This window comes from Sinocyclocheilus rhinocerous, unplaced genomic scaffold (assembly GCF_001515625.1).
Source record: "Sinocyclocheilus rhinocerous isolate Xijiao unplaced genomic scaffold, SAMN03320098_v1.1 scaffold993, whole genome shotgun sequence".
NCBI lineage: Eukaryota > Metazoa > Chordata > Actinopteri > Cypriniformes > Cyprinidae > Sinocyclocheilus > Sinocyclocheilus rhinocerous.
In genome coordinates, this window is record NW_015639771.1 from 924,781 (window position 1) to 949,625 (window position 24,845).

General features: G+C 35.4%; 1 protein-coding gene across 1 annotated transcript in view; it reads left to right on the forward strand.

Moving 5' to 3' along the window:
- Positions 1-24,845, forward strand: part of LOC107751785 (neurexin-3a) — a 307,078-nt gene that overhangs the window by 26,491 nt on the left and 255,742 nt on the right. The gene's annotated exons all lie outside the window — the stretch shown is intronic.

Below are 24,845 nucleotides of genomic sequence, written 5' to 3' on the forward strand. Positions count from 1 at the left end.
AGCTGTGGCTTAGGGAAAATCATCGGGGGAAAAAATGGATACACACAGGCTTGAGTAATCACTTTAAAGGAAGTTTAGCGCTACCCCTGAGACAAGCATATCACCGTGATCAAATACAGAACAAAACAACCTTGAAAAATCTTTTTTTTTTCTTAATTTCTTAAAATAAATCAGATGTAAGTATTAGTAAAAAAAACATATATATATATATATATATATATATTAATTAATATAAAAAAAATGCTGGCTGGAGTACATTTTACAAGAAATTGCCATTTCAGTTTCACATTTAATTAAATGTTGTTTGCCATTTCTTTGTAATTGTTTGTTAAATTTACTGTGTGAACATGGTTTTAAATTTATTACAAATAATCATTACTATTATTATATTAAATTCATTTAGGTTTGGAACAACTTGTGGGTGAGTAAATGACAATTTTCATTTTTGGGGTGAACTATCCCTTTAATAGTTTAATACTTAGCAAATTTCAAAAATAGGAATTTGTTTTCATTGTTGAATGGATTGATTTTAGTTTGTAGTGTTTTTTTTTTGATGATCTGGCCACTTAACATTTTAATCACACTTTCTCTCCATACGTTAATGCCTGGCATTGCTGTAATTGTGTGTTTGTGAGACAGGATCCTGTCCTTGTTCACACTCTGACCTGTGCTTTTGGTTAAATGCTGCACATCTATTCTTTCCTGTTCTTCTCATTCCTAGAACCCACACACACCAAAAGTAACCAGTGTAGGTGTTGTGCCTGTGTTTGGTGTGCGCAACACCCCCCAGTGCTTTGGATGCCTGAGATAGTCACCTGATCTGGCCTTTCTGTGAGTGATAGAGTTTGTGACCTCAAGCCAGATGAGATGCCCTGCCAACAAGAGCCAGGCAAAAAATGAAGGATGATTGTCTGTTTCAAAGCAAGCAATATTTAATCAGAGGGCAGTTACTGTGTCCCTATAAGTGCTCAATTTAGAACTTAGATGTTTTATAACATAAGTAACTGTAAGATGTCTTCTGCTGGTGTTTCACAAGACGTTTGGAACATTTTCTTTCAAATATGTAACTGGAAGCTGATGGCAAGGAAAAAAAATTTAATGCTGTTCCTTTAATAGTGTCATGATACAATCAGTAGTTTCCGTAAATCAGTTGAGAATTCCCATTGGCCCAAAAGACAGTTTTACCTCAGGCAAAGTCAATAGCAGGTTCAGAACGAAGTTATCTGGTGCACACATCTGTTGTGCTTAGAAAACATAGGGGCCAGACACCAGGATATCTACTTTAGAAAACTGATGAACAGTCTGAAATACAGTACAGTATATATATATATATATATATATATATATAATTATTATTATTATTTTAAGATAGACTATCCATGGCCAAATAATGTAATCAAGCTCTGTTACACAGAGACTGTATGTGACTGGCAAGAGGAAACAGCTGGTCTCCTCCAACATGCTTTCTGGCATAAAGTTTATAATAAGCAGCCAACATCTATCTAAAGTGAGAACTTCCATCCTGCACTAGACTAGCTGTCTCTCTCCTCACAGAAACACACACACACACACACACACATACACACATATATACATATGGACTCACTCAGTAGAAAGAGATTAAGGATTATGATTAAGGTGTGTGTTATAATTATAATTATTATTATTATTTTAAGATAACATTTTTAAATTTTATGAAAATTAAGAGGGCATGGTGATGTTAGCCAAAAAGGAAGTGTGTTTCAGACATGAAACAACTTCTTACGTTATGATGGAAGATTACGAACACAAATGTTTTTTTACACTGATGAATCATTTACAATAATACCAGGAGTGTTTTTTTAGAAAGTATTTGGGCTCCCTTTTGATTTCATGTTGACTTTAATGAAACTTAATTTGCTAGTTGAGAAACACTTTCAGATGTTAAAAAGCAAGCAATAGTATTAGCGCAAGCATTTTTATTTTTAGCTACTACTTAAGCCACTGTTTCCGGTGTTAGAAATCCAAATGACACAAGCACCGCCATTCCTTTGAGGAGGCGGTTAATGTTTTCAGGTCTTTAGATCCACCATCCGGCATCACACCATCACAAAAGCATAGGGAGAAAAAGGGTATTCTTTTTTTTTAATAAACACCGTGGGTCTTCGTCTGTCAGAAAGCTCTATTTAGGAAATGAAAGACTTCAAAGGCAGTGTTGTGCCCTTTCATGTCCCAGATTAAACGGTACACTCAGTCTGCACAAATGGGTTCGCTCTACACACGGGGAAATCCAAGCTATGTGCGTGTACGTGCGTGTACGCTTATAGGTATTCCTCCGCATGACGGTTTGGTTTCATGCGTTATGCAGATCCGCACACAATATGCTTGTAACGTGGTTGGCTTAGAATAGAAATGAGAAAGTGACACATCAGATTATGACATTCTGTCTGCTGTATTAATATTCCTTTCTTGTAGTACATTGGTTTCTGTGTGGATTGATTTTGTGTGTCGCAAATAATGTCTACATACTAGACACATCAGATCTGACACAAACATACACATATTTACATGGACACATCTTTGGTCTGGCGTGTCGGGAATAGCTGGCAGCTTCATGCTGAAGGTGTAGACTTCCTGTCAAGAGGTCACTGCTTTGATTACCATTTCCCCTGTCACTTTCCCCCTATCTAAGCGCAGTGGGAGTGATGGGTAACATAGCTGAGAGCGAGACCACCAGACATTCATGCTTCTGGTCTAATCACAAGCTGTTGTTTGGATGTCATCATGTGCTCATGTGTCAAGTTTGCTGCCAGGGTTTTGCAAGTCTTGCTCGTATGTGCCAGGAGCATTATGCTAGATGAGGACTTCCTCTGTTTACACCCACTGGCATCCGACATGGCTTATGAATTTAACATAGCCGACCTTTGGTATGAGAGTGTTTGCTATTTTGGGTAAGTTGACTGTATTGAATAAAATATTCAGCAATTTTAGTTCAGCTCTACTGCAAGAGCAGCTGCTTACCTGAAATCTCTTCTGATGGCAGAATAGTTTTATTGGTTTACTGCCTCAATGAGAGGTAATAACTGATCTATTCAGACATATTTTGTTCACTTAGTGTAGGCCTATTATTAGAGCAAAACGTCCAAGTATCGCCAAGTTATGTTTACCACAGACCTTATTTGACTCATAAATTGAAAAAAAAAAAAAAAAAAACAGGAAAATCTCAAGGGATCCCATGGGGAGTTAGTCTTCCAGGTTTTGACGTCATACCTGCACAACTCTACTACTGCAGCAGCAGCATATATCACACGCTCACAGCAGCATGTCTGGTTATCTACTAGCAGTAGCAAGTCCATACTTTAGTCTTCTGGATTTTGACGTTGCAGCTGCATGGGACTCGAGTGCCTCCATCGTGAGTTGATTGGTTTGTGAAAAGTGGACGTTTCATACCTACAAGTTGTTGCATTTGGATGAAAGACAATTTTTTTTGTTGTAATGCACACTTATGTATCAATTACAATAAAACCAGGAATGTGTACTGAGAACGTAATAGAGGTCCATTTTGATTTTATGTTGACTGTGCAAACAGAGCTGAAAAGGAATCACTTTTAACAGGAATATATTCAATTTAATTTAGGGGTGGCAAAAATATCATACCACGATTTTTTCAAGAGAATCACAATTCACATTTTTAATCACAATTCTTTGTCATGTTGGTTTTACTATTTTGCAAGTTGACTGAGCAGTACAGCCAAATTAATTTCCCTATTTTAAAAACAAAGCCTTACAAGGTAACAAAATATTAAATAAAAAAGAATGGCAGATATTTATGCCAAAGTGGGCAAAAATAAAAATCTTTGTCATTATTTTATCTTTGTTATTAAAAAAAACAAAGATACATATTACAAATACACATACAAATAAAACAAACAGTGCTTTGTTTTTCAGGTACAGTTGATGTATTTAGCAGTAGCATTCAAGAAATTGAATGAACAAATATAAAAATAAAACACTATATACACTGTATAAATTATACATTGATTCTTATTAAAGCAACTGTATTAAAGTTCTTTAATAAAGAGCAGTGAGTGATTTTTCTTTGTGTTTTGTTGTTTTATTAACAATAAAGGGATAGTTCACCTAAAAATTAAAATTCGTAATTTACTCAATCTCAAGTTGTTTTAAACCTGAACGAGTTTCTTTCTTCTGTTGAACATAAAGGTTATTTTGAAGAATGGTGGTAACCAAACAAAAGCTAGTCCCCAGTGACTTCCATAGTACTTATTTATTTATATATGTATTTGTTTCCCCTACTATCAAAGTCAATGGGGACCAGCAACTGTTTGGTTACCCACATTCTTCAAAATATCTTTTGTGTTCAGCACAAGAAAGAAATTAATACAGGTTTGGGACAACATGAGAGTGAGTAAATAAAAACAGAATTTAAATTTTTGGGTGAACTATCCCTTTAATGACAAGCAGCAGTAGGGCTGGGCGGTATGTGTCTGTTGTTAGAGATTTTGCTATATTGTGTATTCCGCGGTATGCAAATATATCTGCGTAACACAGTACTGTTTAAACGTTATACACCTTTTGAGTGATAAGGAAACATGCATGAATGAGAAATGTGATGAACGCATGAATGCAAAGAGTGGGCCGCACTTGGTAGAGTTATTAAGTGCAATAAGTAGTGAAAAAGAACTCATTGCGGTGCTCGCGCTGACTGACACACAGCCGAAGTGCGCACACTGAAAGCCCCTCTCTCGACAGCATGCGATCGCAAAAACGGATTTCTTTCGTGTTTTATTGTGCTTGAATTGTCAAATACGCACACAGTTATGTCATAATGCCCGTCGTGTGGAGTATTCAAGTAAACACAGTCGGTTATATTTTAAATAATTGTAAAACAGTTGGGTGAAAACCGGATGTGTTTCAGTATATTGGATCGGTGCAGTAGGTCATAAAGAGACAGCAGCCTTATTTACCTGCTGCTGTCTGTCATTATTAATGTTAATCATGTTTGATTGATACAGTGAAGACTATGCAGTGTTTTATTTATACACTTTATTCAATTTCTGTAATATTTCTTACTACATGTTAAATAAACCTAGCCTACTGTAGCTGAATAAATTACAAGTTTTTCATATTTATTTGTTCTGTTGTGCTTGTAATTTGCTTCTTTTTCTTAATTTTATGCAAATATATCTGCGTAACACAGCACTGTTTAAACGTTATACACCTTTTGAGTGATAAGGAAACATGCATGAATGAGAAATGTGATGAACGCATGAATGCAAAGAGTGGGCCGCACTTGGTAGAGTTATTAAGTGCAATAAGTAGTGAAAAAGAACTCATTGCGGTGCTCGCGCTGACTGACACACAGCCGAAGTGCGCACACTGAAAGCCCCTCTCTCGACAGCATGCGATCGCAAAAACGGATTTCTTTCGTGTTTTATTGTGCTTGAATTGTCAAATACGCACACAGTTATGTCATAATGCCCGTCGTGTGGAGTATTCAAGTAAACACAGTCGGTTATATTTTAAATAATTGTAAAACAGTTGGGTGAAAACCGGATGTGTTTCAGTATATTGGATCGGTGCAGTAGGTCATAAAGAGACAGCAGCCTTATTTACCTGCTGCTGTCTGTCATTATTAATGTTAATCATGTTTGATTGATACAGTGAAGACTATGCAGTGTTTTATTTATACACTTTATTCAATTTCTGTAATATTTCTTACTACATGTTAAATAAACCTAGCCTACTGTAGCTGAATAAATTACAAGTTTTTCATATTTATTTGTTCTGTTGTGCTTGTAATTTGCTTCTTTTTCTTAATTTTAATAACAAAAAAAATAGCTATATTGAGGTACATATCGTTATCGTGAAATAACATTTCTCATACCATTGAAATAAGATTTTGGTCATATCGCCCACCCCTAAGTGGCAGCATGTTTAGTACTATTAGACTGCTGTCACTATAAGACCTGCATGCATCTAATATACAGGCACGCATCCGTTTTTCTCTCAACTGTTTACTTTTATTTTAGACATAAGCAACCGTGTTTATATGTAAACCTTGTGTGTTTTTGACAGTGTTAGTGCAATTAGGCGTGAAAGATAACACAGTTCAGTAATCAGGCGCTGTTTGACAAGCTTTTTAGTGTGCATGTGCGCTCAGAAAAAGCGCATGTCAGAAAAGTATGCGAATAAAATGTTTAACCGACAAGGCTTTAAAGCACATTCAAATAATGTACTTTTGTGATTGTGAAGTGCAATGTCCTGTGAGTGTAACTCTACCGCGGAGTTAACATTTAATGTGAATTTATGTTATGTTATGTATGTTATGTACAGTATATTGAGACGGAGGTGCCAGATCTGCAACTGATACAATGTGCGCTGTAGCGCGATATTTCTTCAAAAGCAGATCGTGGAGACAGTTTAATCGTCCACAATCAAAAATCGTAATATCGCACACCCCTAATTTAATTAAATATTCAATTCTAAACTGGGAATTAATATGGTTGAGTTGTGAACTAAGTTGTCCTGCGTCATTTCCTGATATGCTGATTCAATTGACAAGCTAAAAACACAAAAGTATTTAATGTTTTCAGTTTGTACAATCTTTACATTTCTTTTGGACCTGGGGTAGAGAATTTGGAAACATGGTGAAAAAAAAAATCTTGTTGGTTTTTACTTATGAATAATACTACAACAGGGATAGTAAATAACAAAGTTAATGAAGTAGCCTATTATTTATATACGATTAATATTAACTTTATTTGTCCCACAGGGGAAACTGTTACTAATGATGGAAATAAACTGAAATATTATTGTATTCAACTGTCATCCATACGTATTCATTTTAATGATCTTTATAATAATTCATATGATTTTACATGTGGCTTGAGAAAATCATGTCTATTATTTTGGTTTGTGAAATTGGAGATCGCGCTGCGCACGTGTACAAACATTCAGGAGGACACAGACTTCTTGAGAATGCTGGCCCGTGACTTTTATTAATAAAATAGATTAAAAGCCTACTGGAGAGACGCACAGACGCAGGTAGGCTATGAAATATTTTTCTTTTCTTGCTGATCCGAAAAATGATTTGGACACATACGGTCGGTCAAAAAAACCGTAATGTGATCTGAACCGTGAGATTTGTGATCCTTTGAACCACTATTAAAAATCCTCCTGGGTATGGCTTATTATAGTTAGATTTTCTGGTATAGTGCATATATGTGGTGTTCAATTCTCCCTGCAGGCGTGTTTTCTAAAGAAAGAATCCTTTTTAAGTTTGATTTCTGGCACATTAGCGATAGCTGACATTCTGATGTTGCACTTACAGCAGTTTGTTACACACTAGTGTCAGTGAATAATGTGAGCGTGTGGAACATTTTGAAGCTTAAAATAATGAATACTCCAGAGGTGTTATTTTCACATTCCTCCAACATTTGGTGAGTTTAAGGTGTCATTCCTCATGTCTGCCACTGACAGAGAGCACAGAGGGGCAGAGGCATGACAAATAACCCACCCATGTATTACAGGCACTTTTTTCTCTAGACATTTTGGTTAAATTTAACAGGAAAATGTAGGAAAATTTAACATAGGGGCAGGAGCTCTGAAATTTGGTCAGATATAGGCTATGTATATGGTGAAGACACGTGATTGCAGTGGAGCTGACCTTATGTAATTCTACTATTGTTGTTCTGTGGAAATCCCAGACAAGGACGCATCAGTTTAATAACTTGAAATAAACATACATTGAGCCAAAAGTATCCCAAATAGACATTAGCATGAAGAAGAGGGGTGTTAAGAAGCCTGCTGAGAAATATCAAAGAATGATTTAAGCTTTTGGGACACTTCAGCTGGAAGAATGACTTAATGTAAATAAATATTGAATAACAGTACAATATAGTGTAACTGCATAGGCGCTGAGCTGTTAGCACTACAAACTCTGATGTCCCACTGGATGATTCAAGGCTTGGTTAGCTATGCCAAAGTGTTTATTCTTCCTCGTTTTTATTTTTAGCAGCCAGCTAATATTTTGTCAACTCTACTGTGCCTCTGGCAGAAGCGCTTAAGTGTATCTTTTGCAATTTAAGTGACCTGCTTTCTGGCTTCGACTTTCCCATTACTGGGAGTGACATTTCATTTAGGGCCCATCATTCATCTTTCTTGCGCCTGGGCCATGAGCGTCTGCACCCTCTCTCTCTTGCAGCTGAACCTATTTTTACATTTCCTATTTATTTATTTTTAAGGAAGAGACTAGCTCCTCTTTGTGCTGTTTTGTGGGGGAAAAAACCTTAGCAAAACATGCATTTCAGCTAATTTATGAAAACACATTTTCTCTGTGAATCATATGTCAGAAAGTTATAAAATATTTGGAAAAAGTAAAATGACATACTGTACTCATAGAAAAATCAAGTAAGAGACTAGCTTCTCTTTTTGCAGTTTTGTGTAAAAAAAAAAACAAAAACGTATCAAACCATGCATTTTGTCTGTAATCATCGTGTCAGTTTTATAAATGTTATAAATTCATTAAAGAAAAAAATTAGAAAATGACAAATGCACTGTACTCATAAAATTTAAGAAACTTGCTTCTGTTTTGTAGAGAAAACTTGTAAAAAGATTTGTCTATGGAGGACAGAAATTAATTTTTTTGGTCCCAGTACAATAGAACTTGAGGGCAATCTTGATCAGAGCTAAACTAAAAAGGTTAATTTGATGATACAGGAAGAGTCACTGTGGTTTGTTTGTGAAAAAAAAAATAACCCGGAAAGAGATGGTAGATGTGGCCCTTAGGTAGTAAATCAGCGGAAAATGAACAGCACCGGCTGCTTCCCACGCACACTCAGCATACATTAATCCTGTTTACATTTTATTTATTTTTTTATTTTTTTAGCATTATTTACTTATGTGAATAATTATAATACCAATAAATTATTTTTTTGGTTAGCTAATTTGCACATTGTAATACGGTTGCGGCTGGGACTCCCACATGCACATGCTCAGTTATTGCCTTTATGAAAGTGACCTCATTATTACAAGAAAATGATTTTGTTTCCAAAAGCACAATGATCAAGATAGCAGAATGGCCTATATGGATTTTGAAACCAGTGAGGGCGACGTATCTGATTGCATGTTATGCAAGGTGAGAATATGAGTGACCCTTTTATTTTAATCAGCACCAATTATTCCTTGTAATAATTTCCATCGTAGTTTAATTATGGAAACGTTTCTTTCTGTTATCAGATAGTGAGCTTTTCATATGTGGGATCCCTGACTGGCTGGTCTTAGATTATATTGTAAAAGATAAACACAGTGCATAATGGGTTGTTGCTCCAGTCCAGTATGACAAAATTACCTGATGTACCATCAGAGGACAGCGCAAGTGAGTGAGTATGTATGTGTTGGATTCCCATATTTGCCCTCACTTAGAGTGTCCTTATTATGTTCTCTCTATTGGAAGCCTTATCCGATTGAGTCGGAGACAGCAGGGTGCAGTGCATTCTGGGACGATGGCCACCCCTTTAGGGAACTGGTAAGGGGCCATTGATAATTGGTAACAGAGGCAATCTTGATGTCTTTTAAATGCCTGTACAAAAAATGCAGTGTAACCTCCCTAACATTTTATCTTATTGTTTAGGATTTACACTAAGAAATCATTGTAGTAACTGCATTCACTCTAGTAGTATTACAACAAAAAACAGCATCAACAAGCTATTTACTAGTAATAAATTATCTCAGAATTCCAATAGCCAGTCTATTGGTTATAACTTCCAGCATTTTACATATGTGACCCTGGAGCACAAAACCAGTCTTAAGTCGCACGGGTATATTTGTAGTAATAGCCAAAAATACATTGTATAGGTCAAAATTATTGATTTTTCTTTTATGCCAAAAATCATTAGGATATTAAGTAAAGATCATGTTCCATGAAGATATTTTGTAAATTTCCTACTGTAAATATATTAAAACGTAATTTGTGATTATTAATATGCATTGCTAAGAACTTTATTTGGACAACTTTACAGCCGATTTTCTCAATATTTTCATCTTTTTGCACAAATGGAAAGCTTATTTATTCAGCTTTCAGATGATGTATAAATCTCAATTTTGACTGGTTTTGTGGTCCAGGGTCACATATTGTTTTGGTACAATAGTATAATTTTCTGGCCAAATTGTGACCCACTTGATAGTGAAGTTTACTCTGTGCTATTGTTGTGAAATTATCTTGACACTCTTGAGCCGTCTGGTCTCATGTTCATGTAGGAGGGTTGAGGTGATACCGTTATCATTTTGAGTGTGCGTTTCACATCACTGACAGTGTTCTGAAGATTTTTTGGGGCGTACCAGAAGCTCTTGCCCTGCCTCTGGCTTTCGATTAGGTTTGACAGACAAAATGGCTCATCGAAGACCACCTCCATTTTCTTCAGACACACTGGTTAGAAGAGCATCTCTTTTTTTCTTTTTTCTTTTCTTCACAATGAAAAAGCTTCCCTAAGGATAAATATTTCTAACCAGCTCTGCTTTAACAAAGAACATTAACATGCAGAAACACAGCACTAAAATAGAAGCGCTTTGTGCTTTAAAATGAAAAATTGTATTTTTAATATGCATTTAAAAAAATGGTAAATTAACATAATATATGTTATTTGTGTAACATTTTATTTTATTTGCAGGAATTGTAGATATTTTTAAGATGTTTATTTATTTATTTTTATTATATATCCATTCATCTATGACAGCATACTACATTCCATATAGCTAAGTAGAGGCCAAAAGCACTGACTTTAACTTAGGGGCTTTTCTCCCTTGTCTATATGGTATACAATATGCTTTTACAATCAATATATGCTTTTATAAATGCTTTTATGCCATTATTGTACATTGGAAGTACATTTTTTTCTCTCTTTTTGTCTATGCATTCTGTATGTAGTCAGATGGAGTGGATGTCATACCAATCATTCCAGTTCCTGGCTGCTTTCAGTACAGATTAGTCTGCGACACTCTCCTTTGTTGTATTTTACTTATACCTAGGGCCCTATGATTTCTGCGATGTGGGAAAACGCGATCGGAATTGCGGAATCCAGTCATAAAAATGGAATTTACTGTATAATGCAGAATGTCATGGAATAAATGGGATGAATAAATCAAAAGTAGGTCAGTACACTTAAATCAAAACGCAATATGGGCTAGTGTCTGTGAATATTAAGTCGAAAAAATACTATTTAAATATTAATTCTGCATGTTCTGTGCGACTCTGTGTGAACAAATGGCACAGGTGTGTGGTTCCGTTTACTACACATACTGAAGCGCACGTGACACTCGCTGTGTTTTCAGCCTCTACCACCTCAATATATGAGTGAACGCATGAACATCATCAATACAACTGCTTTGAGAGTCACTTCATGAGCATTTTACCTTTTGAGAAAAACTATCGTCCTAAAGGTCTTCACAGCAATCAGTCAAAATAAATGTTTGGTTTTGGCAACAGAAATATATTCCTCAATGTAATGATAGTACTGCTACTAATAAAATTATTATTAAAACATTATTTTTAAAGGAATGTTTACTAGAGAAAATATTTACCTACATTTATTTACAAGAAAAATGTAAATACACAACACAGTATTTCTGAAAAAAAAAAAAAAAAAAAAAAAATAATAATAAATATATATTTTTAAATAAAATCAGTTAGTAAAGAGATTAAAATGGAATCCAGAAAATTATTGGAAAACACAGACTTTGATCAAAATAACACTGAATTTGAAAAAAAAAAAAAGTATTTCATAGGGCCTTAAAAATGTAATTTTTGTTAAACGTTTAATAAATTGCTGTTAAATTGTGTACGTTTCATGATTTCAATTAATTAGACATGCTTTTTGATTCATATTTTTTCATTTAACCATTAAAACAGAGTCTAGAAAAATTTAAACTGGGGGGAAAAAAAAACGGAATCTAGAAAAAATTAAATGAAAAAAAAAAAAAAAAAAAAAACAAAAGGAATTTGGAAAAAATAAATAAATAAAAATAAATTTTGGAAAAAATAAAACAGATTTCATAGGGCCCTAACTTATACCACAGTGTTCAGATTGTCAGATGTGGTCCAAACTGGCATCTTTTTTGACTGTCCAGAGACATGCATGGGTTGTTTTGGGGTGAGAATTGTTGCTCAGATAGCCTTATTTTGGTAGGATTGGGAGACTGGGAGGAAGTCCAAATGCACAGTGTTCCCACTGAGACTGAAGCAGAACATAATGCACCCACCCATCACCATTAAATTATGTGTTAATTCCAGAAATTGTACTTTACAGTTCATTTCAAGTCTCTCTTAATTTAATTAAATTTTTTATTATTTATTTAGTTTTACTTTTCTTGGAAGAATTGTCTTTTTTGGTAAACTATTTACTCAGTCTAAGTATATGCAAAAACCTGAGGGATTTTATTTTTGTTTATTTAATTTTAGTTCAGGGTTGACAAATGCTACTTACAAATTTATCTCAGAATACACAATAAACTAATATGCATAAAACACAAGGGTTACGTTTTATGTTTAAAAGCACAGCTTACCCTGTCAAAAGAGGGTGCAGGGATACAAAGTGACAATTTGATTGGTTTGATTGTGATTGTGTTGGCACGTGGTGCTACACTCCTTCACAGCACGTCTGATTGGTGGAGCTCTCCGTGGTGCTGAACTCAAGAACAATAGTGCCGTAGTAGAGTGTCTGGTGCCCCCAAGGACAGATTATCAGGCCCTCTTCACTCTTCCTCATAATTTGTCCTGAAAGGATGGGGCTTCCACCGATGGCACGGCCTGAGACTCTTGCGATTTCATGGAGAGATGATTTTGATGATTTCAGTGAATTGGTTTGGGTTAATCCTCTTTTGTTTGACCCGCTACCACATGCCCACTGACACAAAACTGTGCTCTGAGTCATGTCATTTTGTTGATGCTTTGTCTGCATGAGTGCAAAATTCTTTATCTGTAAATCTTTGTGAAATAATAGTTTTAATGTTAATACTGTATATAGTTCCCCAAACAAGATTGTCAGCACTGTTAAAGTGGCTTTTAGTTTTAGAATTGATAGTTTTATTAGACACATTTCACAGAACCATCTATTAAATTTTAACAGAAACCACTATCTTCATAATCTGTTAGTAACTCATTTACGCAGTATACACACAAGGTGTTATCGACGTTCGGATTCTGTTTGCTCTACGCATAAGTCCAGACAGCTGTACAATCTGCCTCAGGATGTTTATATAAAGCAAGTCAATTCAAGCAAGCACATGTACTGAGAGAAAATTAACCCAATTATGTGCCTTAATCAGTACCCTGCTCCCATCCAGACGAGAGTAATTGTAGGCCGTGCTCAGCACTTTGAAATTGAGGGCGGAAGAGGCCCCTGTCATTTTTGGGGGTCCAAGACGTCATATAAATGTTCAGCCAATTACTGTAATCAGCCCCAGACAGCACTGTGTGCTCCAGTCATGGACGAAATGAGAAAGGAAACAGACTGCATCTTTTCCTCTTTCTGTTTGATCCTCTGTCCTCTCCTGTATTGAGATTACTGAATGTTGCCATCCATTTGAAACATTAAGACTGTACAATTATATATTGTGTTATATTAATTATTGAAGTACAACTATTGATGTTCCAAAATTCTTGATTTTATATATATATATATATATATATATATATATAGCTTCTTTGAGGCTTTACACATGCACAATAAAGTGAATTTAATGTTTTCTGACGTTTCAGTGTGGATGAGAAACCTTTGGAAAATGCTTGAAAATGCTAGTGTGGACAGAGAGTGTTTTAAAATGAAAACCCTGTTTTCAAGTGTATCTGGATAAATATAAACGTAGCCTATAATGATTTAATCTTTTATGTAACTATCCATAAAACAAATGAAACAAATTTGGTCAGAACATTCAACCAAATGTGCTACTAGTAATGTGAATTAACGTACGTGTTTGTGTGTGTGTGTGTGTGTGTGTGTGTGTGTGTATCGGGAGGTTTTGTTGTCTGCATGCGCTACGTAGGATGTTGCTCTTAATGAGAATGGAAACATATCTGGTGGTGTATTTGTATAGTTATGGTTCACAGCTTCTGTCTTTGCCTTTAATGCATTCAGTGTTATTTTCATTTCTTTTTTTCTGGCAGTATAGTACGCAGAACACACACGTTAGAGCATTAGAGATTAACATATTAAAGGGAGATTTCAAAAACACATTACACTAAACGTCTTGTGTTCTTTCTGCCATTGACTGCGTTCTCTAGGAGATTGTCTTTTGAAGCGAGGAACAGAAAGGAGGAGAGGAGAGAGTGATGCCTTGTGGGGCTAATGAGTGGAATCATAGCCATTTGTGTAGCGAGTTTTGTTGATTAGCTAATATTTGATTTCTCCACCTCTTGTGCCTCGCAGGACTTTAGCTCATTGAGTTTGTTCAGGGAAAACAGCAATGACTTTTGAAAGCTCAGATTACAGTACCTTGAAAATGAAAATTAACCTGAAGCTTTTTTGCAAAAAAGCCGGTTATCATTCCAAAGTTGCCCTTGAGAGTTACATTTCAGGTTTACGCTCAGCAAAAACAGCACCACAGTTGATAAAAGCTCTGGATTGATTGGCATATACTGTCTCGCCACTGTCTCGTACAGAAAAAACAGGTCAGTATATCTGACTCTTGAAGGGCGTCATTACAATAAAAAATTCTCCTTATGCCTTTTACACATTTTGTGTATTGTAGAAGCCTTTTTTTCCTTTTTTGTTTTTATTTTGATTATTTTTAACAAAGCTTGAAATCACCAAGTAACAAAATATAGGATTTTCCAATTTTGTTTTTCTTTGCAAAGAAAACACCTTGTTGAATGCAGTGATAGCAATGTGAGATAAGGCTATGAGAAAGCTAAGCTGGCGATGGTCTGGAGAGAGTGAATAGGAGAGAGAAACACTCCTCTCCTTTTGTTTCACTTGCTTTCTGACAGTCTCTTTGCCGCTGAAGCTGTCCTTTTGTGTCTGTGACAGCTGAACAGACTCAGATAGACAAAAGGGCTGCGTCTGCACTTCACTACAACTTTGACTGCAGCTCCACTGGGAGATTCCAATCCTCCTCCTCTGATTTTCTTTCCCGTTTTGAGGCTTCTGATGAACTATGCAGCCTCGAGATTTACTTCATCTAAATATTGAAGAATTTGGACATTGTGACCCTTTGATAACCCCCATGTCTTGCCTTCTATCTTATAGCTCTGTTCTAGCATATTTACATTTGGCACATTACAACTACATGACCATTTTTTAAAGAAAATAATTCTTTAATTCAGTAAGGATGTATTAAATTGATCAAAAGTGACAGTAAAGACTTTTACATTGTTACAAAAAATTCTATTTCAAACTAAATGTGTTCTTTTGAAGTTTCTATTCATTAAATAATCAAATATATCATGGTTTCCACAAAAATATTAAGCAGCACATCTGTTTTCAACGCAGAAAATAATAATAAATGTTTCTTGAAAACAAAATCAGCATATTAGAATGTTTACTGAAGGACCATGTGACACTGAAGACTGGAGTAATGACTGCTGAAAATTTGGCTTTGCCATCATGGAAATAAATTACATTTTAAAATATTAAAATAGAAAACCGTTATTTTAAATTGTAATAATGTTTCACAATATTATGTTGTTTGAGCAAATAAATGCAGCCTTGGTGAGCATAAGAGACTTCTTTTAAAAAAATCTTACTGAACCTTAACTTTTTGAAATAAATGTTTACACAGATATATGAGAACAGTGGTGGAAGTGAGTTTTGGTGTTGTCGTATAGCTTAAAAAAAAAAAACAGAAATATGGCGTATTTTTCTTTATGCTACATTAATCATATATTTTTTTTTTGTCCTTGGATAGCCTCCTTAGCAACTATATGCTTTTGTTGTATGGAAAATAGCCGCCAGAATATTCTTAAGGTATGTAATGACATGAGAGTGAGTAAATAATAACAGAAATGTTATTTTTAGGTGAAATATTCCTTGAAGTAGTAAATTTACATGTATAAAAGTATGCACATCAACTGCATGAAAGTAAATGTACCCACTAAGTAAAAGTGTATGAAGGCATTGAACAGAATTTAAATGGCCAGACTTTTGAGCAAAGTGAACTTTTCAAAACTGTCTGTAAATGTACATCAGTGTAAATGTGTTGACTCCAATGCTAAGCAAACAATGTTTTCTGCCATCTGATGAATAACTCATACAGTCTGTGACTGGAAAAGGTCAGCACGAAAGCCCTACACGCTCTCCACCGATACTCCGAGCAGATAAACAATCCTTTCATCTCGTCCCAATGTAGCTTTTGCAGGCGGTCCGCTGTCATCCAGAGCATTGAGCAAACATGGTTGCTGTTCCTGTCTCTGCGCTCATCATGCTCTAAAGTGAGTGTTATGTAAAGCAGGCTTCAGAAGTAATTAAGTCGCAGATCACCTTTGACCAGACCTGCAGAATCCAGTCTGGTCTAGTTCTGGCTGCTGCCTGCCACACAAAAATGGATGTTACAGATATAGATTGTTGCCATATTTATGACCTAAATGATGATAATTAATTACTAACTCATAAGGCAAAAGAATGCATTAGACTGTAAGCCATTTGTATGAAACCCATTTGAGTCTGTACTAGGGCTGGACAATAATTCAATATCAATATGTATCGCGATATAATTTTTTTCAATAACGGTGATATGATTTTTAAACACATTTCCGATATTTCGATATACATTACCAGTGTTTCCCACACATTGATTTATTTGCTATTTCAGATAAATAGTGTTCATATCGATATCGGAATTATATCGTATCGACCGAAATTAAGAAATATATCGTGATATAAATTTTGGCCATATCGTCCAGCCCTAGTCTGTACGCATTTGTGCAATTATGTCATGTATGTTTATATTGGTTCCTTCACCTTTCAGCCTCAAAGTAGATCCTAATAATGTAGCAGACAAAAGCTGAAATGAAATGAACAGAAGAGAAAACAAACAAGCCTCTACAGACTCTCACCTAGACCACTTTAGTCTGAGTAAATTCAATTTGACGAGAACATTGTGATATTTTACCATGGTAGATTTTTTGGTACTGCGGTGCTTTTTTACTACTGATTTAACATGCAATCATAATTTTGCTGGAAATTCTGGTTTATGAAAATTAAAGCTGATCAAATAACCTTCACAGTATGACATACACTAGAAGTTTGAGGTCGGTAATATTTTAAATGTTTTTTTAAGAAATCTCTTATGCTCACCAAGGCTGCATTTATTTGATAAAAAATACAGTAATAACAGTAAAATTGTGAAATATTTTAGCAATTTTCTTTTTTCATATATTTTAGAATGTAATTTATTCCTATGATGCAAAGCTGAATTTTCAGCAGCCATTGCTTTGGTCTTCAGTGTCACATGATCTTTCAGAAATCTTTTTAAAATGCTGATTTGGTGCTCAAAAAGCATTTCTTATTATTATCAATAGGGATGCACCGATACCACTTTTTCCAGTACTCGCCCGATACTGATACTTTTATTTTTGGTACTTGCCGATACCGATATTTTTATTGCATTTGTAAATGTTTTAAATATTGGGTACAGAAACCAAAAGGGTATGTATAATGTTGGTTAACTTCATTTAATGCCTAAGGTTGAAAATAAATGATGTTTATAGTGAATGCCCCTATGAATGGTTTTATTTTTACGATTTAGTTTTAATCCAAATTATGCGTGTGCGAAGTGAGTGAACATCAAAGATCACACAACAGAAGTATCGGTATCGGTGCATCCCTAATTATCAATGTAGAAAACAGTTGTGCTGATTAATATTTTTGTGGAAACTATACTTTTTTTTCAGGTTTCTTTGGTGAATAGTTCAAAAGAACAGCATTTATTTGAAATAGAAATCTCTTTACTGTCACTTTTCATAAATGTAATGCATCCTTGCTGAATAAAAGTATTAATTTCTTTAAAAAAAAAATTGTATTTAGTGGTCTCTATTTTCCGATGTCAGCCTTGCTTTTGTTAGTGATTTAAATGTCATTGTAACACCGTTCGTAGTTCGGGAAGAAGGAGGCGGGAACCGGCGAACATTTAAACAAAACTTTAATAATAAAATAAACACAAAACAGCGCGACAGCCCCTCGCGGACGACTGTCACGCACAAACATAACCAAAACACAAAATAAAATCCAGGCCTGGTCCTCTCTCGTCCAACACTGTCGTCACTCCTCCTTTTATGCTTCCGGAGCTCCTCTGTGGGACTCGAGACCGGTGAGTGGCGCAGGTGTCGTGCATTAGCATTTACTCCACCGGCCTCGCTCCGTTCCCACGGCTCTCGGCCCCGCCCCACTCGTCACAGTCATCTACTCTGAGACATTCCCACAAATTTACAAGCTGTTCTTTTGTTAACATTTTTTGATAATATAAACTGAGGTATAAACAAACCTCTAAACAGCCTATTATGGCCTGGACTCTGCCGAATAAAAAAAACAAATTTTCCATACAGGCACACTGAGCGGTAGAGGAAGGGGGACGGCCGGAGACGACACTGTCAGTCTTCTCTTTAAAAAACTACATGCGCAAAAGCAGGCAATCAAGTCGACGTGTGGAGCTTCACACATGAGTGACTTCCTTTTACCCTCCCTGCCCATCTCCACACAGAGCCAATCCACAACAGCCCACACGCCAACCCACATGAACTGCTTGCTATACCTCACCCAGCTCTCTGGGTTTATCCATCAGCTTTAACCTGGCCGTAAGGGATCTGGTGGTAGTAGCCATCCTTTGTTTGGTGGCCGCTGGCCCAGACTGAAGGACAATAATTAGTTAGACTCAGGTCATGGAATAATATCATTCGGTTTATGCCTGCATTCTTCCATCATTCCTCTTCACTGAGCAGCTCAAACTCTACCCCCATTACAGCCCTGAACCTTTTTACCAAATAAGACCACATTTAGACTGCATCACACATAGAACATATTCCGTTTAGGAATATGATATGTTCTTAGGGCTGGGCGATATAGCTAAAAAATTTATCAACGATATAATGTTTCATATCGTTCTGTATCGATAATTATTGACATTTTTTACAACCTTTTTTAAAACCGAGCAATAGAAAAAAAAGTTTAAATTTAACCACTGTATTTTTAATTTGCCCAATTTATTAAGACAAACAACTTTTTTTTTGTTTTAACAGTCAAACACAAAATAAAATTTAAACCAATATCTCATTTCTTATGTTTTAAATGCAGATTTAATAAGTCATAAGGAAACTTTTGGCTTGTCTCCCGAGGCCACAGGAGGGCGCAATGAGCAAAATAATGCAGCGCATTAAATTGTCAATGCAAATAACGGTCTATAAAAACGTGCATAACGACTAAATTAATATATATATATATATATCAATCAAATATAATTTTGTAAACTGCATAAATGATTATGAACAAAACAGCATCGTGTATTTATGCATTGCTTAATACAGAGCCAAATCGCCGATCACACAGATTGCATTTAAAAACATATGAGATGCAGTGAAATGAAATAAACCTTCACAAATTCGCGTCACTTTTTCTAAACATTTAAACCGTTTTAACTATGCATGGCTTTCTTTGCATCTCTTGCATGAGACGCGAGTGCAGCAGTCATATTTGTCCGTCTAAAAAGTCTGCGTCACTCATAGCACATGACCATATCGTGCACTAATTCGAACATTTTTTATATCATTATCGAAGGTGTACCGTCGATAAATATCGATACCGTTTTATCACCCAGGCCTATATGTTCTATTATTATTTTTGTATTTTTTTTATTTGGTGGTGCATATTAAAATAGTACAATGCTTTATATATAGGCTATATAATCATTAAAGGGACATATAAATAAACCCAGGCAGTGATTAAGACCAGGACATTAAGTGTGGGAAAAAAACAAAACAAAACAATTATTTATTTAGTTAGTTAGGTATTTAGTTAGTTATGTCATTTTTATTTAATTTATTATTATTATTATTATTATTATTAATTTTATTTACATAAAAAAAGGGACATATGCATTTAAAATGGGGACATAAAAAAAAAAACAGGACAGTGACTGAGGCATTACGCATGATTTCATAAATAATTATTTCATTTAATAAAAAATGTAATTATGTATTTATTTTTTACGTTTCATTTTTAAGGGACATGCTATTTAATCATTAAAGGGACATATGTATATATATATATATATATAAGTATGATAAAAGAACATTTATTTATGTAACGTTTATGTAACTATTTTTTTTTATTTATTTATTTTTTTTTCACAGCGTTAGCAGCCTTAATCATGATAAGAGATACATCAGAGGGAATTTGGACAGATTTACAGTGCAGTTTGAGGAATTTCAGGCAGTTGGCTACTGAAGAAAGATTGAGAGCGAGCGAGAGAGAGACAGTGGGGAGGGGGAGTCATTCTGAAAGGAGGTGATTATGGGACGCCTGGGGACTCCTTCTGTCTGGTACCCATGAGAGAGCGGGTTAAGAACACTTAGCCCAGGGGGGAGTTTGGGATGTAGGGGGGGCTGTATAGACGGGGTATAGGAGGGGGTATATGAGAAATAGGCCTTCCTCCCTCTTCTCTTGAGTCAGGTCCCTTATGGATAATATGGACTTCTGAGAGTCTTTGCAGGGTCATTGTGTTTGACACTGGTTTGCCGAGGGCCTTGCACACTGCTGCTGGCCTGGTGCCAGTTCCTGTCAGGAAGACCCCAGCAGTGGATCTGTCAGATGCATCTGTCTTTCTGTCTCTTAGTTTATTGAACATGTTCACAGCCCGTACAATCTGCATTTAATCTGCAAATTCATTAATGCATTGAGAAACAGGTTCCATGTAGCTTTATGAAGAATAAGAATTCTTAAGTATGATTTGAAGATAAGTCTATAGCTAATTTGTCTTAACAAATATAATTAGTATACTTTATTAAACTGAAAGCTAAAAATTTAATCTGACATGGCAAAACGATATTGACTATATATATATATATACAGTGGGTACGGAAAGTATTCAGACCCCCTTAAATTTTTCACTCTTTGTTATATTGCAGCCATTTATATACGTATGTGTATGTATATCTTTAGAAATATTCCTAATAACATTTCTAGTAAATAGTTTATTTTTATTATTTTCAAATACTACTGATTTCTTATATTACTAGAAATATTTATTTTTAAAAACACAGAATATACATGTGTGTGTATATGTGTGTGTATATATATATATATATACAGTATATATGTATGCTTTTAAATATTTGTATAACTTACATCAACTTACATTATTCTTATGTAATTTATTTAATGGGTAGTAGTTTATTTTCATTATTGTTTCCAAATACTACTGATATTATTACTAATATTATTATAAATAATGTGTGTGTGTGTTTATGCATGTAAAAAATACATATTTGTAATATTATTTCTAATTTATTTAATGGATAGTAGTTATTATTATTATCATTATTATAGGTAATAATAGCAGTATTCCCAAAACAGAGTTAATAGCAGTTAACATTTTATGTTTGAATATTTCTTTTTTTTTTATGCTAGGCTAAAATCAAGATTGATGTTGACAAGCATATAAATTGCCCATCATTGTCATTACAATTAAAGTTCCTCAAATGAGGAAACGCATTTCCCAGTGCCACAGGGCATAATCGTGGCCCATTCCCTGAGGAATGAGATCTAGGCTGTTTATACAGACTGATGGACTAAAGCAGCAGATTCCACTTCCTGAGATCTTCTGAAGAGCCTGTGTGTGAATGCTAACCTAAAATGCTGGTTAGCAGTATGTTTCTGTATATTTATATCCATTCTGTACTGCAAGTACAGATAAAATTCATGGGTATTTTGTCATACTTGTCCCAGGAGTGCATTAGATTCTAAACTGTGTTACTTGCCTGTTTTTGTGTCTCATTGCTTTCTGTTTACAACATGTGCAGCGTTTCTGAAGCATAATGTACTCTGGAGTTTAATGTAGGCAGAACAAATAGAGGCAAAAGAATGAGTTTACCATTCTGAAGCCTGGGAGAACATTCAGCAAAGCCCACTGTTGCTTTAAAGGAGGGCAGCTCTTTGTTTTTGCCACGGGGTACAGCTGGTTACAAGTGGACAACCAATCGCAGCCTAGTGTCCTACACATAGAAGAAGCAGGTTTTGTGTTTTTGTTTGATGCATTAAGTGACTATCTGTTTGCTGATTGGGGCAGTTTATTTGAGATATTCCAATACTGTTTGGCTTACATTCAAAAAAAGAAGAGTAAATGAAGCTTAGGTCTGCAGCTGCCTCTCAGCTGTCAGTTTAATCTGAAATGACCTTTCCTCAGCCCTGTTAATTGTTCTTATGCAACAACTTTTTGCCTGTCCAATCCCATTCACTTACCTAAAGGAAGAAAACACATTGACTTTAATATGTGTAATTGATCACAAACACTCTGAATCCTTTCGTAAATGAGTTTAACATTTTGATTAATCTCAGCTTGTTCTATCTTTCATGTCAAAGCGTCAATTATTTCTTCTAACTGGTGGAATGTGGTACAGCCATTATGAGGAATTATGGAAAGCTAAGCAGGCAGCTGTCTTTAACACTTATGAATCCTGCGCACACATACATGGCCTTTAAGACTCTATAATCACTAATCATTCGTGACCAATAATGTCAAACTTAATTCAGTAGAATCTTCATACTGTTTTACGACCTTTCATTGATTCCCAAGCAGGAAAGATGTGATTCACAATATGCGGTTTCAAGATTCAGCTGTTACTTTTTCACACGCAGATGAATGGAGAGATATCAATGGAATAGATGCCCTTGATGATCAATATCCTTTATCAGTGTCACCTGCTCTTTTTCTTTGGAAGTGAATGGGCTATTACTTTGTGTTTAATGGTGTTTCTTGGATCGTGAGTTTATTGACAGGTACGAGCCATGGATATATCCCTGTGGAGGGTAAAGGTCATTCTGTTTATGTTTTTTCGAGCAGGACTAATGTGTTTTTGTAGTATTTGCTTGTAGGATACAAAGTGTGTCCTGTTTGTCCTTTTTTGTCTGTAGATATTCATTTAGGACACAGGAAACATACTTTACGCAAGTACTCTGATGCAAATTCTTGGCTAAGCATGTGCTCCTGCAGTACATACTTAACATGCATTCTTGCTTTACTGTGGTGGTAACAAACCTCCATACTTTAGCAGTCGATAGTTACGTTTAGCTAACTAGCTATGTACATGTTGATAGTTAACAGACTTAAATTTCATCAAGATTTCAAACTGTTCAGGTTAATTACCATTATGGAGAAAATTGACCATTGAAAAAGACCACTACCATCTATAGCGGCCCACAATTATGCACACTTGCATTCTTATGCATTACATTTTGAAATGAAATCATATTATATAAATTGCTATTGTTATAGGGTTATTATTCTCACCTGTGCTCTAGACTCTGTGTACTGGGTTTGTATTTGTACTCTGTAATATTTGTGGATATCAAATTAATTTTATGACCTAAAATCATAAAATAAAAAGCTAAAACTGCAAAATATGTGCTGTTTTCACAGATTTCTTGTATTGTTTTTTTTTCCGGCCTTTTCTTTCTTTTCCTTTTTTTTATTTTTATTTTTTGGAAAAATATGCACTTTGTTGTTTGTGGTAATACAGGAATTGCATATTCCTAATGCAAATGCACATGGAAATCAGGTGGCTTTATTTGACCTCACTAAGGGCACTCAGTTGTTAACAATAATGTGTACAGTTATGATGGCCTGCTATTGCATATCGCAGGGGAATTATGTTGCAATATATCGTTCCGCTATCCCCTAATATAAACTTCCAATGCATGTTATAAAACAGTAGGGATGTAACGATTAACTGCGAGCCGGTTGGAAATCAATTTAAATATGCGACGATTCAAATCGGTTGAGATGCTAAACCAATCGCGATTCATTTAGGTGTAGGAGTTTACTACGAACAACCTATCTCTCTCTCTCTGTGTGTAACATTTGAAACATGTGAGATGCAAATGAAAGGGGTTGGAAAATAAATATTGAATTTGGGCTCTGGCACTAAATGCCTGTCTTATCTGGTTCAAGTGGAAAATGATGGGCCAAGCCCCACTGCCCTCCACCGGCATGTCTCCACGGCAACGCCAGGGCAGCTGAAAAATAGCACCCAGACATAGATGTCCCTTCATTAAATATCAACACAGCAGCTGACGGCAGAGATATTGGCCAATAACACTGTATTATGTTGAAATCAAATGAAATACTCATGGGACTGACTGTCATGTCTCAGGTGAGAATACATACTGACCCAAAGAACAAGCGTACTGTATATGAAAAACTCTGGCTTTCTGCAAACTCACAAGACACTGCTCACAAATAGAGAGTTAGGGCTTGATTTATGGCTATATTCTTTAAGAATACAGTGCTATATCATGCATATTTTTAGATCAGGGCTGGTAATGCCCATTTTTCCAATAATTTTGGTTTTGATTATATAGGATTTTTGTGTTATTTTAAATAACAATGGCCATCATGAGCTGTTCGTTGTAATGAAAATGGCAGCCAGCATTTTCCAGCTTTTCAGTGTGATCTGTTGTCTCTGCTTTGTGACGTTAAATTCACTGACATCCGGGCTTTTCATTGGTTGCGGAGAGGAGACTAACAAATGAGTTCTCTTGTGTGTGCAGACAATTCTGATGATTATCTGTCTTCTATTCTATTGGAGGAATCTCTCCTCTTCTCTTTGGCTCGTCGGCTCTCAGTATCCCCCCCCCCCGAGATGACAG